The sequence below is a fragment of the Bombina bombina genome, chromosome 12, assembly GCF_027579735.1.
Source record: "Bombina bombina isolate aBomBom1 chromosome 12, aBomBom1.pri, whole genome shotgun sequence".
In the NCBI taxonomy this organism is placed as follows: Eukaryota; Metazoa; Chordata; class Amphibia; order Anura; family Bombinatoridae; genus Bombina; species Bombina bombina.
Window position 1 is genome coordinate 2339283 of NC_069510.1, and position 17954 is coordinate 2357236.

General features: G+C 37.8%; 1 protein-coding gene across 1 annotated transcript in view; it reads left to right on the forward strand.

Moving 5' to 3' along the window:
- Positions 1-17954, forward strand: part of GARNL3 (GTPase activating Rap/RanGAP domain like 3) — a gene marked incomplete at its 5' end in the record, with an annotated part of 730206 nt that overhangs the window by 448854 nt on the left and 263398 nt on the right. The window lies entirely within an intron of this gene.

A 17954-nucleotide genomic window follows, 5' to 3' on the forward strand; every position in this document is an offset into this window, starting at 1 on the left:
ATACATGAGCTGTACAGCACACAAGACAAATCCTATAGAATAATATCAGTGGCACCATGTGTTACCTGTATACATGAGCCTTACAACACACAAGACAAATCCTATAGAATAATATCAGTGGCACCATGTGTTACCTGTATACATGAGCTGTACAGCACACAAGACAAATCCTATAGAATAAAATAATATCAGTGGCACCATGTGTTACCTGTATACATGAGCTGTACAACACACAAGACAAATCCTATAGAATAATATCAGTGGCACCATGTGTTACCTGTATACATGAGCTGTACAACACACAAGACAAATCCTATAGAATAATATCAGTGGCACCATGTGTTACCTGTATACATGAGCTGTACAACACACAAGACAAATCCTATAGAATAATATCTGTGGCACCATGTGTTACCTGTATACATGAGCTGTACAACACACAAGACAAATCCTATAGAATAATATCTGTGGCACCATGTGTTACCTGTATACATGAGCAGTACAGCACACAAGACAAATCCTATAGAATAATATCTGTGGCACCATGTGTTACCTGTATACATGAGCTGTACAGCACACAAGACAAATCCTATAGAATAATATCAGTGGAACCATATGTTTTACCTGTATACATGAGCTGTACAACACACAAGACAAATCTAATAGAATAATATCAGTGGCACCATGTGTTACCTGTATACATGAGCTGTACAACACACAAGACAAATCCTATAGAATAAAATATCATCAGTGGCACCATGTGTTACCTGTATACATGAGCTGTACAACACACAAGACAAATCCTATAGAATAATATCAGTGGCACCATGTGTTACCTGTATACATGAGCTGTACAACACAAGACAAATCCTATAGAATAATATCAGTGGCACCATGTGTTACCTGTATACATGAGCTGTACAACACACAAGACAAATCCTATAGAATAATATCAGTGGCACCATGTGTTACCTGTATACATGAGCTGTACAACACACAAGACAAATCCTATAGAATAATATCTGTGGCACCATGTGTTACCTGTATACATGAGCAGTACAGCACACAAGACAAATCCTATAGAATAATATCTGTGGCACCATGTGTTACCTGTATACATGAGCTGTACAACACACAAGACAAATCCTATAGAATAATATCAGTGGCACCATATGTTACCTGTATACATGAGCTGTACAGCACACAAGACAAATCCTATAGAATAATATCAGTGGCACCATGTGTTACCTGTATACATGAGCTGTACAACACACAAGACAAATCCTATAGAATAATATCAGTGGCACCATGTGTTACCTGTATACATGAGCAGTACAGCACACAAGACAAATCTAATAGAATAATATCAGTGGCACCATGTGTTACCTGTATACATGAGCTGTACAGCACACAAGACAAATCCTATAGAATAATATCAATGGCACCATGTGTTACCTGTATACATGAGCTGTGCAACACACAAGACAAATCCTATAGAGTAATATCAGTGGCACCATGTGTTACCTGTATACATGAGCTGTACAGCACACAAGACAAATCCTATAGAATAATATCAATGGCACCATGTGTTACCTGTATACATGAGCTGTGCAACACACAAGACAAATCCTATAGAATAATATCAGTGGCACCATATGTTACCTGTATACATGAGCTGTACAGCACACAAGACAAATCCTATAGAATAATATCAGTGGCACCATGTGTTACCTGTATACATGAGCTGTACAACACACAAGACAAATCCTATAGAATAATATCAGTGGCACCATATGTTACCTGTATACATGAGCTGTACAGCACACAAGACAAATCCTATAGAATAATATCAGTGGCACCATGTGTTACCTGTATACATGAGCTGTACAACACACAAGACAAATCCTATAGAATAATATCAGTGGCACCATGTGTTACCTGTATACATGAGCTGTACAACACACAAGACAAATCCTATAGGACTAATATCAGTGGCACCATGTGTTACCTGTATACATGAGCTGTACAACACACAAGACAAATCTAATAGAATAATATCTGTGGCACCATGTGTTACCTGTATAAATGAGCTGTACAGCACACAAGACAAATCCTATAGAATAATATCAGTGGCACCATGTGTTACCTGTATACATGAGCTGTACAACACACAAGACAAATCCTATAGAATAATATCAGTGGCACCATATGTTACCTGTATACATGAGCTGTACAGCACACAAGACAAATCCTATAGAATAATATCAGTGGCACCATGTGTTACCTGTATACATGAGCTGTACAGCACACAAGACAAATCCTATAGAATAATATCAGTGGCACCATGTGTTACCTGTATACATGAGCTGTACAGCACACAAGACAAATCCTATAGAATAATATCAGTGGCACCATGTGTTACCTGTATACATGAGCTGTACAGCACACAAGACAAATCCTATAGAATAATATCTGTGGCACCATGTGTTACCTGTATACATGAGTTGTACAACACACAAGACAAATCCTATAGAATAATATCTGTGGCACCATGTGTTACCTGTATACATGAGCTGTACAACACACAAGACAAATCCTATAGAATAATATCAGTGGCATCAAGTGATTACCTGTATACATGAGCTGTACAGCACACAAGACAAATCCTATAAAATAATATCAGTGGCACCATGTGTTTACCTGTATACATGAGCTGTACAGCACACAAGGCAAATCCTATAGAATAATATCAGTGGCACCATGTATTACCTGTATACATGAGCTGTACAACACACAAGACAAATCTAATAGAATAATATCAGTGGCACCATGTGTTACCTGTATACATGAGCTGTACAACACACAAGACAAAATCTAATAGATTAATATCAGTGGCACCATGTGTTACCTGTATATATGAGCTGTACAGCACACAAGACAAATCTTATAGAATAATATCAGTGGCACCATGTGTTACCTGTATACATGAGCTGTACAACACACAAGACAAATCTAATAGAATAATATCTGTGGCACCATGTGTTACCTGTATACATGAGCTGTACAGCACACAAGACAAATCCTATATAATAATAACAGTGGCACCATGTGTTACCTGTATACATGAGCTGTACAACACACAACACAAATCATATAGAATAATATCTGTGGCACCATGTGTTACCTGTATATATGAGCTGTACAGCACACAAGACAAATCCTATAGAATAATATCAGTGGCACCATGTGTTACCTGTATACATGAGCTGTACAACACACAAGACAAATCCTATAGAATAATACCAGTGGCACCATGTGTTACCTGTATACATGAGTTGTACAACACACAAGACAAATCTAATAGAATAATATCAGTGGCACCATGTGTTACCTGTATACATGAGCTGTACAACACACAAGACAAATCCTATAGAATAATATCAGTGGCACCATGTGTTACCTGTATACATGAGCTGTACAACACACAAGACAAATCCTATAGAATAATATCAGTGGCACCATGTGTTACCTGTATACATAGCAGTACAGCACACAAGACAAATCCTATAGAAAAAATATCAGTGGCACCATGTGTTACCTGTATCATGAGCTGTACAACACACAAGACAAATCCTATAGAGAAATATCAGTGGCACCATGTGTTACCTGTATACATGAGCTGTACAGCACGACAATACAAATCCTATAGAATAATATCTGTGGCTCCATGTGTTACCTGTATACATGAGCTGTACAGCACACAAGACAAATCCTATAGAATAATATCAGTGGCACCATGTGTTACCTGTATACATGAGCTGTACAACACACAAGACAACTCCTATAGAATAATATCAGTGGAACCATATGTTTTACCTGTATACATGAGCTGTACAACACACAAGACAAATCTAATAGAATAATATCAGTGGCACCATGTGTTTTCCTGTATACATGAGATGTACAACACACAAGACAACTCCTATAGAATAAAATATCATCAGTGGCACCATGTGTTACCTGTATACATGAGCTGTACAACACACAAGACAAATCCTATAGAATAATATCAGTGGCACCATGTGTTACCTGTATACATGAGCTGTACAACACACAAGACAAATCCTATAGAATAATATCAGTGGCACCATGTGTTACCTGTATACATGAGCTGTACAACACACAAGACAAATCCTATAGAATAATTCAGTGGCACCATGTGTTACCTGTATACAGAGCTGTACAACACACAAGACAAATCCTATAGAATAATATCTGTGGCACCATGTGTTACCTGTATACATGAGCAGTACAGCACACAAGACAAATCCTATAGAATAATATCTGTGGCACCATGTTTACCTGTATACATGAGCTGTACAGCACACAAGACAAATCCTATAGAATAATATCAGTGGAACCATATGTTTTACCTGTATACATGAGCTGTACAACACACAAGACAAATCTAATAGAATAATATCAGTGGCACCATGTGTTACCTGTATACATGAGCTTTACAACACACAAGACAAATCCTATAGAGTAAAATATCATCAGTGGCACCATGTGTTACCTGTATACATGAGCTGTACAACACACAAGACAAATCCTATAGAATAATATCAGTGGCACCATGTGTTACCTGTATACATGAGCTGTACAACACACAAGACAAATCCTATAGAATAATATCAGTGGCACCATGTGTTACCTGTATACATGAGCTGTACAAAACACAAGACAAATCCTATAGAATAATATCAGTGGCACCATGTGTTACCTGTATACATGAGCTGTACAGCACACAAGACAAATCCTATAGAATAATATCAATGGCACCATGTGTTACCTGTATACATGAGCTGTGCAACACACAAGACAAATCCTATAGAGTAATATCAGTGGCACCATGTGTTACCTGTATACATGAGCTGTACAACACACAAGACAAATCCTATAGAATAATATCAGTGGCACCATGTGTTACCTGTATACATGAGCTGTACAACACAAGACAAATCCTATAGAATAATATCAGTGGCACCATGTGTTACCTGTATACATGAGCTGTACAGCACACAAGACAAATCTAATAGAATAATATCCGTGGCACCATGTGTTACCTGTATACATGAGCTGTACAACACACAAGACAAATACTATAGAATAATATCAGTGGCACCATGTGTTAACTGTATACATGAGCAGTACAGCACACAAGACAAATCCTATAGAATAATATCTGTGGCACCATGTGTTACCTGTATACATGAGCTGTACAACACACAAGACAAATCCTATAGAGTAATATCAGTGGCACCATGTGTTACCTGTATACATGAGCTGTACAGCACACAAGACAAATCCTATAGAATAATATCAGTGGCACTATGTGTTACCTGTATACATGAGCTGTACAACACACAAGACAAATCCTATAGAATAATATCAGTGGCACCATGTGTTACCTGTATACATGAGCAGTACAGCACACAAGACAAATCCTATAGAGTAATATCAGTGGCACCATGTGTTACCTGTATACATAAGCTGTACAGCACACAAGACAAATCCTATAGAATAATATCAGTGGCACCATGTGTTACCTGTATACATGAGCTGTACAGCACACAAGACAAATCCTATAGAATAATATCTGTGGCACCATGTGTTACCTGTATACATGAGCTGTACAACACACAAGACAAATCCTATAGAATAATATCTGTGGCACCATGTGTTACCTGTATACATGAGCAGTACAGCACACAAGACAAATCCTATAGAATAATATCTGTGGCACCATGTGTTACCTGTATACATGAGCTGTACAGCACACAAGACAAATCCTATAGAATAATATCAGTGGAACCATATGTTTTACCTGTATACATGAGCTGTACAACACACAAGACAAATCTAATAGAATAATATCAGTGGCACCATGTGTTACCTGTATACATGAGCTGTACAACACACAAGACAAATCCTATAGAATAAAATATCATCAGTGGCACCATGTGTTACCTGTATACATGAGCTGTACAACACACAAGACAAATCCTATAGAATAATATCAGTGGCACCATGTGTTACCTGTATACATGAGCTGTACAACACAAGACAAATCCTATAGAATAATATCAGTGGCACCATGTGTTACCTGTATACATGAGCTGTACAACACACAAGACAAATCCTATAGAATAATATCAGTGGCACCATGTGTTACCTGTATACATGAGCTGTACAACACACAAGACAAATCCTATAGAATAATATCTGTGGCACCATGTGTTACCTGTATACATGAGCAGTACAGCACACAAGACAAATCCTATAGAATAATATCTGTGGCACCATGTGTTACCTGTATACATGAGCTGTACAACACACAAGACAAATCCTATAGAATAATATCAGTGGCACCATTTTTTTACTGTATACATGAGCTGTACAGCACACAAGACAAATCCTATAGAATAATATCAGTGGCACCATGTGTTACCTGTATACATGAGCTGTACAACACACAAGACAAATCCTATAGAATAATATCAGTGGCACCATGTGTTACCTGTATACATGAGCTGTACAGCACACAAGACAAATCCTATAGAATAATATCAATGGCACCATGTGTTACCTGTATACATGAGCTGTGCAACACACAAGACAAATCCTATAGAGTAATATCAGTGGCACCATGTGTTACCTGTATACATGAGCTGTACAGCACACAAGACAAATCCTATAGAATAATATCAATGGCACCATGTGTTACCTGTATACATGAGCTGTGCAACACACAAGACAAATCCTATAGAATAATATCAGTGGCACCATATGTTACCTGTATACATGAGCTGTACAGCACACAAGACAAATCCTATAGAATAATATCAGTGGCACCATGTGTTACCTGTATACATGAGCTGTACAACACACAAGACAAATCCTATAGAATAATATCAGTGGCACCATATGTTACCTGTATACATGAGCTGTACAGCACACAAGACAAATCCTATAGAATAATATCAGTGGCACCATGTGTTACCTGTATACATGAGCTGTACAACACACAAGACAAATCCTATAGAATAATATCAGTGGCACCATGTGTTACCTGTATACATGAGCTGTACAACACACAAGACAAATCCTATAGACTAATATCAGTGGCACCATGTGTTACCTGTATACATGAGCTGTACAACACACAAGACAAATCTAATAGAATAATATCTGTGGCACCATGTGTTACCTGTATAAATGAGCTGTACAGCACACAAGACAAATCCTATATAATAATATCAGTGGCACCATGTGTTACCTGTATACATGAGCTGTACAACACACAAGACAAATCCTATAGAATAATATCAGTGGCACCATATGTTACCTGTATACATGAGCTGTACAGCACACAAGACAAATCCTATAGAATAATATCAGTGGCACCATGTGTTACCTGTATACATGAGCTGTACAGCACACAAGACAAATCCTATAGAATAATATCAGTGGCACCATGTGTTACCTGTATACATGAGCTGTACAGCACACAAGACAAATCCTATAGAATAATATCAGTGGCACCATGTGTTACCTGTATACATGAGCTGTACAGCACACAAGACAAATCCTATAGAATAATATCTGTGGCACCATGTGTTACCTGTATACATGAGCTGTACAACACACAAGACAAATCCTATAGAATAATATCTGTGGCACCATGTGTTACCTGTATACATGAGCTGTACAACACACAAGACAAATCCTATAGAATAATATCAGTGGCATCATGTGTTACCTGTATACATGAGCTGTACAGCACACAAGACAAATCCTATAAAATAATATCAGTGGCACCATGTGTTACCTGTATACATGAGCTGTACAGCACACAAGGCAAATCCTATAGAATAATATCAGTGGCACCATGTATTACCTGTATACATGAGCTGTACAACACACAAGACAAATCTAATAGAATAATATCAGTGGCACCATGTGTTACCTGTATACATGAGCTGTACAACACACAAGACAAATCTAATAGAATAATATCAGTGGCACCATGTGTTACCTGTATATATGAGCTGTACAGCACACAAGACAAATCTTATAGAATAATATCAGTGGCACCATGTGTTACCTGTATACATGAGCTGTACAACACACAAGACAAATCTAATAGAATAATATCTGTGGCACCATGTGTTACCTGTATACATGAGCTGTACAGCACACAAGACAAATCCTATATAATAATAACAGTGGCACCATGTGTTACCTGTATACATGAGCTGTACAACACACAACACAAATCATATAGAATAATATCTGTGGCACCATGTGTTACCTGTATATATGAGCTGTACAGCACACAAGACAAATCCTATAGAATAATATCAGTGGCACCATGTGTTACCTGTATACATGAGCTGTACAACACACAAGACAAATCCTATAGAATAATACCAGTGGCACCATGTGTTACCTGTATACATGAGCTGTACAACACACAAGACAAATCTAATAGAATAATATCAGTGGCACCATGTGTTACCTGTATACATGAGCTGTACAACACACAAGACAAATCCTATAGAATAATATCAGTGGCACCATGTGTTACCTGTATACATGAGCTGTACAACACACAAGACAAATCCTATAGAATAATATCAGTGCACCATGTGTTACCTGTATACATGAGCAGTACAGCACACAAGACAAATCCTATAGAATAATATCAGTGGCACCATGTGTTACCTGTATTCATGAGCTGTACAACACACAAGACAAATCCTATAGAGAAATATCAGTGGCACCATGTGTTACCTGTATACATGAGCTGTACAGCACACAAGACAAATCCTATAGAATAATATCTGTGGCACCATGTGTTACCTGTATACATGAGCTGTACAGCACACAAGACAAATCCTATAGAATAATATCAGTGGCACCATGTGTTACCTGTATACATGAGCTGTACAACACACAAGACAACTCCTATAGAATAATATCAGTGGAACCATATGTTTTACCTGTATACATGAGCTGTACAACACACAAGACAAATCTAATAGAATAATATCAGTGGCACCATGTGTTACCTGTATACATGAGCTGTACAACACACAAGACAAATCCTATAGAATAAAATATCATCAGTGGCACCATGTGTTACCTGTATACATGAGCTGTACAACACACAAGACAAATCCTATAGAATAATATCAGTGGCACCATGTGTTACCTGTATACATGAGCTGTACAACACACAAGACAAATCCTATAGAATAATATCAGTGGCACCATGTGTTACCTGTATACATGAGCTGTACAACACACAAGACAAATCCTATAGAATAATATCAGTGGCACCATGTGTTACCTGTATACATGAGCTGTACAACACACAAGACAAATCCTATAGAATAATATCTGTGGCACCATGTGTTACCTGTATACATGAGCAGTACAGCACACAAGACAAATCCTATAGAATAATATCTGTGGCACCATGTGTTACCTGTATACATGAGCTGTACAGCACACAAGACAAATCCTATAGAATAATATCAGTGGAACCATATGTTTTACCTGTATACATGAGCTGTACAACACACAAGACAAATCTAATAGAATAATATCAGTGGCACCATGTGTTACCTGTATACATGAGCTTTACAACACACAAGTCAAATCCTATAGAGTAAAATATCATCAGTGGCACCATGTGTTACCTGTATACATGAGCTGTACAACACACAAGACAAATCCTATAGAATAATATCAGTGGCACCATGTGTTACCTGTATACATGAGCTGTACAACACACAAGACAAATCCTATAGAATAATATCAGTGGGCACCATGTGTTACCTGTATACATGAGCTGTACAAAACACAAGACAAATCCTATAGAATAATATCAGTGGCACCATGTGTTACCTGTATACATGAGCTGTACAGCACACAAGACAAATCCTATAGAATAATATCAATGGCACCATGTGTTACCTGTATACATGAGCTGTGCAACACACAAGACAAATCCTATAGAGTAATATCAGTGGCACCATGTGTTACCTGTATACATGAGCTGTACAACACACAAGACAAATCCTATAGAATAATATCAGTGGCACCATGTGTTACCTGTATACATGAGCTGTACAACACAAGACAAATCCTATAGAATAATATCAGTGGCACCATGTGTTACCTGTATACATGAGCTGTACAGCACACAAGACAAATCTAATAGAATAATATCCGTGGCACCATGTGTTACCTGTATACATGAGCTGTACAACACACAAGACAAATACTATAGAATAATATCAGTGGCACCATGTGTTAACTGTATACATGAGCAGTACAGCACACAAGAACAAATCCTATAGAATAATATCTGTGGCACCATGTGTTACCTGTATACATGAGCTGTACAACACACAAGACAAATCCTATAGAGTAATATCAGTGGCACCATGTGTTACCTGTATACATGAGCTGTACAGCACACAAGACAAATCCTATAGAATAATATCAGTGGCACTATGTGTTACCTGTATACATGAGCTGTACAACACACAAGACAAATCCTATAGAATAATATCAGTGGCACCATGTGTTACCTGTATACATGAGCAGTACAGCACACAAGACAAATCCCTATAGAGTAATATCAGTGGCACCATGTGTTACCTGTATACATAAGCTGTACAACACACAAGACAAATCCTATAGAATAATATCAGTGGCACCATGTGTTACCTGTATACATGAGCTGTTACAGCACACAAGACAAATCCTATAGATTAATATCTGTGGCACCATGTGTTACCTGTATACATGAGCTGTACAACACACAAGACAAATCCTATAGAATAATATCTGTGGCACCATGTGTTACCTGTATACATGAGCAGTACAGCACACAAGACAAATCCTATAGAATAATATCTGTGGCACCATGTGTTACCTGTATACATGACCTGTACAGCACACAAGACAAATCCTATAGAATAATATCAGTAGAACCATATGTTTTACCTGTATACATGAGCTGTACAACACACAAGACAAATCTAATAGAATAATATCAGTGGCACCATGTGTTACCTGTATACATGAGCTGTACAACACACAAGACAAATCCTATAGAATAAAATATCATCAGTGGCACCATGTGTTACCTGTATACATGAGCAGTACAACACACAAGACAAATCCTATAGAATAATATCAGTGGCACCATGTGTTACCTGTATACATGAGCTGTACAACACAAGACAAATCCTATAGAATAATATCAGTGGCACCATGTGTTACCTGTATACATGAGCTGTACAACACACAAGACAAATCCTATAGAATAATATCAGTGGCACCATGTGTTACCTGTATACATGAGCTGTACAACACACAAGACAAATCTAATAGAATAATATCTGTGGCACCATGTGTTACCTGTATAAATGAGCTGTACAACACACAAGACAAATCCTATAGAATAATATCAGTGGCACCATGTGTTACCTGTATACATGAGCTGTACAACACACAAGACAAATCCTATAGAATAATATCAGTGGCACCATGTGTTACCTGTATACATGAGCTGTACAGCACACAAGACAAATCCTATAGAATAATATCAATGGCACCATGTGTTACCTGTATACATGAGCTGTACAACACAAGACAAATCCTATAGAATAATATCAGTGGCACCATGTGTTACCTGTATACATGAGCTGTACAGCACACAAGACAAATCTAATAGAATAATATCCGTGGCACCATGTGTTACCTGTATACATGAGCTGTACAACACACAAGACAAATACTATAGAATAATATCAGTGGCACCATGTGTTACCTGTATACATGAGCAGTACAGCACACAAGACAAATCCTATAGAATAATATCAGTGGCACCATGTGTTACCTGTATACATGAGCTGTACAACACACAAGACAAATCCTATAGAGTAATATCAGTGGCACCATGTGTTACCTGTATACATGAGCTGTACAGCACACAAGACAAATCCTATAGAATAATATATGTGGCACCATGTGTTACCTGTATACATGAGCTGTACAACACACAACACAAATCATATAGAATAATATCTGTGGCACCATGTGTTACCTGTATATATGAGCTGTACAGCACACAAGACAAATCCTATAGAATAATATCAGTGGCACCATGTGTTACCTGTATACATGAGCTGTACAACACACAAGACAAATCCTATAGAATAATACCAGTGGCACCATGTGTTACCTGTATACATGAGTTGTACAACACACAAGACAAATCTAATAGAATAATATCAGTGGCACCATGTGTTACCTGTATACATGAGCTGTACAACACACAAGACAAATCCTATAGAATAATATCAGTGGCACCATGTGTTACCTGTATACATGAGCTGTACAACACACAAGACAAATCCTATAGAATAATATCAGTGGCACCATGTGTTACCTGTATACATGAGCAGTACAGCACACAAGACAAATCCTATAGAATAATATCAGTGGCACCATGTGTTACCTGTATTCATGAGCTGTACAACACACAAGACAAATCCTATAGAGAAATATCAGTGGCATCATGTGTTACCTGTATACATGAGCTGTACAGCACACAAGACAAATCCTATAGAATAATATCTGTGGCACCATGTGTTACCTGTATACATGAGCTGTACAGCACACAAGACAAATCCTATAGAATAATATCAGTGGCACCATGTGTTACCTGTATACATGAGCTGTACAACACACAAGACAACTCCTATAGAATAATATCAGTGGAACCATATGTTTTACCTGTAGAATAATATCAGTGGCACCATGTGTTACCTGTATACATGAGCTGTACAACACACAAGACAAATCCTATAGAATAATATCAGTGGCACCATGTGTTACCTGTATACATGAGCTGTACAACACACAAGACAAATCCTATAGAATAATATCTGTGGCACCATGTGTTACCTGTATACATGAGCTGTACAACACACAAGACAAATCCTATAGAATAATATCAGTGGCACCATGTGTTACCTGTATACATGAGCTGTACAACACACAAGACAAATCCTATAGAATAATATCAGTGGCACCATGTGTTACCTGTATACATGAGCTGTACAGCACACAAGACAAATCCTATAGAATAATATCAGTGGCACCATGTGTTACCTGTATACATGAGCTGTACAACACACAAGACAAATCCTATAGAATAATATCAGTGGCACCATGTGTTACCTGTATACATGAGCTGTACAGCACACAAGACAAATCCTAATAGAATAATATCAGTGGCACCATGTGTTACCTGTATACATGAGCTGTACAACACACAAGACAAATCCTATAGAATAATATCAGTGGCACCATGTGTTACCTGTATACATGAGCTGTACAACACACAAGACAAATCCTATAGAATAATATCAGTGGAACCATATGTTTTACCTGTATACATGAGCTGTACAACACACAAGACAAATCCTATAGAATAATATCAGTGGCACCATGTGTTACCTGTATACATGAGCTGTACAACACACAAGACAAATCCTATAGAATAATATCTGTGGCACCATGTGTTACCTGTATACATGAGCTGTACAGCACACAAGACAAATCCTATAGAATAATATCAGTGCACCATGTGTTACCTGTATACATGAGCTGTACAACACACAAGACAAATCCTATAGAATAATATCAGTGGGCACCATGTGTTACCTGTATACATGAGCTGTACAACACACAAGACAAATCCTATAGAATAATATCAGTGGCACCATGGTGTTACCTGTATACATGAGCTGTACACACACAAGACAAATCCTATAGAATAATATCAGTGGCACCATGTGTTACCTGTATACATGAGCTGTACAACACACAAGACAAATCCTATAGAATAATATCAGTGGCACCATGTGTTACCTGTATACATGAGCTGTACAGCACACAAGACAAATCCTATAGAATAATATCAGTGGCAACCATGCTTGACCTGTATACATGAGCTGATACAGCACACAAGACAAATCCTATAGAATAATATCAGTGGCACCATGGTGTTACCTGTATACATGAGCTGTACAACAGCACAAGACAAATCCTATAGAGATAATATCAGTTGGCACCATGTGTTTACCTGTAGACATGAGCTGTACAACACACAAGACAAATCCTAATAGAATAATATCAGTGGCACCATTGGTTTACCTGTATACATGAGCTGTACAGCACACAAGACAGAATCTTATAGAATAATATCAGTGGCCACCATGTGTTACCTGTATACATGAGCAGTACAACACACAAGACAAATCTATAGAATAATATCTGTGGCACCATTGTTACCTGTATACATGAGCTGTACAACACACAAGACAAATCTAATAGAATAATATCAGTGGCACCATGATGTTACCTGTATACATGAGCTGTACAACACACAAGACAAATCCTATAGAATAAATATCAGTGGCACCTATGTGTTACCTGTATACATGAGCTGTACAACACACAAGACAAATCCTATAGAATAATATCAGTGGGCACCATGTGTTACCTGTATACATGAGCCTGTACAACACACAAGACAAATCCTATAGAATAATATCAGTGGCACATGTGTTACCTGTATACAGGAGCTGTTACAACACACAAGACAAATCCTATAGAATAATATCAGTGGCACCATGTGTTACCTGTATACATGAGCTGTACAACACACAAGACAAATCCTATAGAATAATATCAGTGGCACCATGTGTTACCTTGTATACATGAGCTTACAACACACAAGACAAATCCTATAGAATAATATCTGTGGCACCATGTGTTACCTGTATACATGAGCTGTACAGACACAAGACAAATCCTATAGAATAATATCAGCTGGACACCATGTGTTACCTGTATACATGAGCTGTACAACACACAAGGACAAATCCTATAGAATAATATCAGTGGCACCATTGGTGTTACCTGTATACATGAGCTGTACAACACACAAGACAAATCCTATAGGAATAATATCTGTGGCACCATGTGTTACCTGTATACATGAGCTGTACAACACACAAGACAAATCCTATAGAATAAATATCAGTGGCACCATGTGTTACCTGGTATACATGAGCTGTACAACACAAGACAAATCCTATAGAATAATATCAGTGGCACCATGTGTTACCTGTATACATGAGGCTGTACAGCACACAAGACAAATCCTATAGAATAATATCAGTGGCACCATGTGTTACCTGTATACATGAGCTGTACAACACACAAGACAAATCCTATAGAATAATATCAGTGGCACCATGTGTTACCTGTATACATGAGCTGTACAACACACAAGACAAATCCTATAGAATAATATCAGTGGCACCATGTGTTACCTGTATACATGAGCTGTACACACAACAAGACAAATCCTATAGAATAATATCAGTGGCACCATGTGTTACCTGTATACATGAGCAGTACAAGCACACAAGACAAATCTATAGAATAATATCAGTGGCACCATGTGTTACCTGTATACATGAGCTGTACAGCACACAAGAACAAATCCTATAGAATAATATCAGTGGCGACCATGGTTTACCTGTGATACATGAGCTGTACAACACACAAGACAAATCCTAATAGAATAATATCAGTGGCACCATGTGTACCTGTATACATGAGCTGTAACAACACACAAGACAAATCTATAGAATAATATCAGTGGCAACCATGTGTTACCTGTATACATGAGCTGTACATCACACAAGACAAATCCTATAGAATAATATCAGTGGCACCATGTGTTACCTGTATACATGAGCTGTACAACACACAAGACAAATCCTATAGATAATATCTGTGGCACATGTGTTACCTGTATACATGAGCTGTACAGCACACAAGACAAATCCTATAGAATAATATCCAGTGGCACCATGTGTTACCTGTATACATGAGCTGTACAACACACAAGACAAATCTATAGAATAATATCTGTGGCACCATGTGTTACCTGTATATATGAGCTGTACAGCACACAAGACAAATCCTATAGAATAAATATCAGTGGCACCATGTGTTACCTGTATACATGAGCTGTACAACACACAAGACAAATCTAATAGAATAATATCAGTGGGCACCATGTGTTACCTGTATACATGAGCTGTACAGCACACAAGACAAATCCTAAGAATAATATCAGTTGGCACCATGTGTTACCTGTATACCATGAGCTGTACAACACACTAAGACAAATCATATAGAATAATATCTGTGGCACCATGTGTACCTGTATACAGGAGCTGTACAGCACACAAGGACAAATCCTATAGAATAATATCAGTGGCAACCATGTGTTACCTGTATACATGAGGGCAGTACACACACAAGGACAAATTCCTATAGAATAATATCAGTGGCACGCATGGATTACCTGTATACATGAGCTGTACAACCACAAGACAAATCCTATAGAATTAATATCAGTGGCACCATGTGTTACCCTGTATACATGAGCTTACAACACACAAGAACAAATCCTAATAGAATAATATCAGTGGCACCATGTGTTACCTGTGATACAGAGCTGTACAACACACCAGACAATCCTATAGAATAATATCAGGTGGCACCATGTGTTACCTGTATACATGAGCTGTTACAGCACACAAGGACAAATCTAATAGGAATAATATCTGTGGCACCATGTGTTACCTGTATACATGAGCTTACAGCACACAAGACAAATCCTATAGAATAATATCATGGCACCATGTTACCTGTATACATGAGCTGTACAGACACACAGACAAATCCTATAGAATAATATCAGTGGCACATTGTTACCTGTATACATGAGCTGTACAGCACACAAGACAAATCCTGCTAGAAAAATATCAGTGGCACCATGTGTTACCTGTATACATGAGCTGTACAAGCACACAAGACAAATCCTATAAATAATATCAGTGGCACCATGTGTTACCTGTATACATGAGCTGTACAGCACACAAGACAAATCCTATAGAATAATATCAGTGGGCACCATGTGTTACCTGTATACATAGCTGTACAGCACACAAGACAAATCCTATAGAATAATATCGAGTGGCGACCATGTTTACCTGTATACATGAGCTGTACAGCACACAAGACAAATCCTATAGAATAATATCAGTTGGCACCATATGTTACTTACCTGTATACATGAGGCTGTACAAGCACACAAGACAAATCCTATAGAATAATATCATTGGCACCATGTGTTACCTGAATACATGAGCTGGTACAGACACACAAGACAACCTATAGAGATAATATCAGTGGCACCATGTTGTTGACCTGTATACATGAGCTGTGTCAGCACACAAGGACTAATCCTATAGAAGTAATATCATGGCACCATGTGTTACCTGTATACATGAGCTGTACAACACACAAGACAAATCTAATAGAATAATATCAGTGGCACCATGTGTTACCTGTATACATGAGCTGTACAACACACAAGACAAATCCTATAGAATAAATATATCAGGTGGCACCATGTGTTACCTGTATACATGAGCTGTACAACACACAAGACAAATCCTATAGAATAATATCAGTGGCACCATGTGTTACCTGTATACATGAGCTGTACAACACACAAGACAAATCCTATAGAATAATTTCAGTGGCACCATGTGTTACCTGTATACATGAGCTGTACAACACACAAGACAAATCCTATAGAATAATATCAGTGGCACCATGTGTTACCTGTATACATGAGCTGTACAACACACAAGACAAATCCTATAGAATAATATCTGTGGCACCATGTGTTACCTGTATACATGAGCTGTACAGCA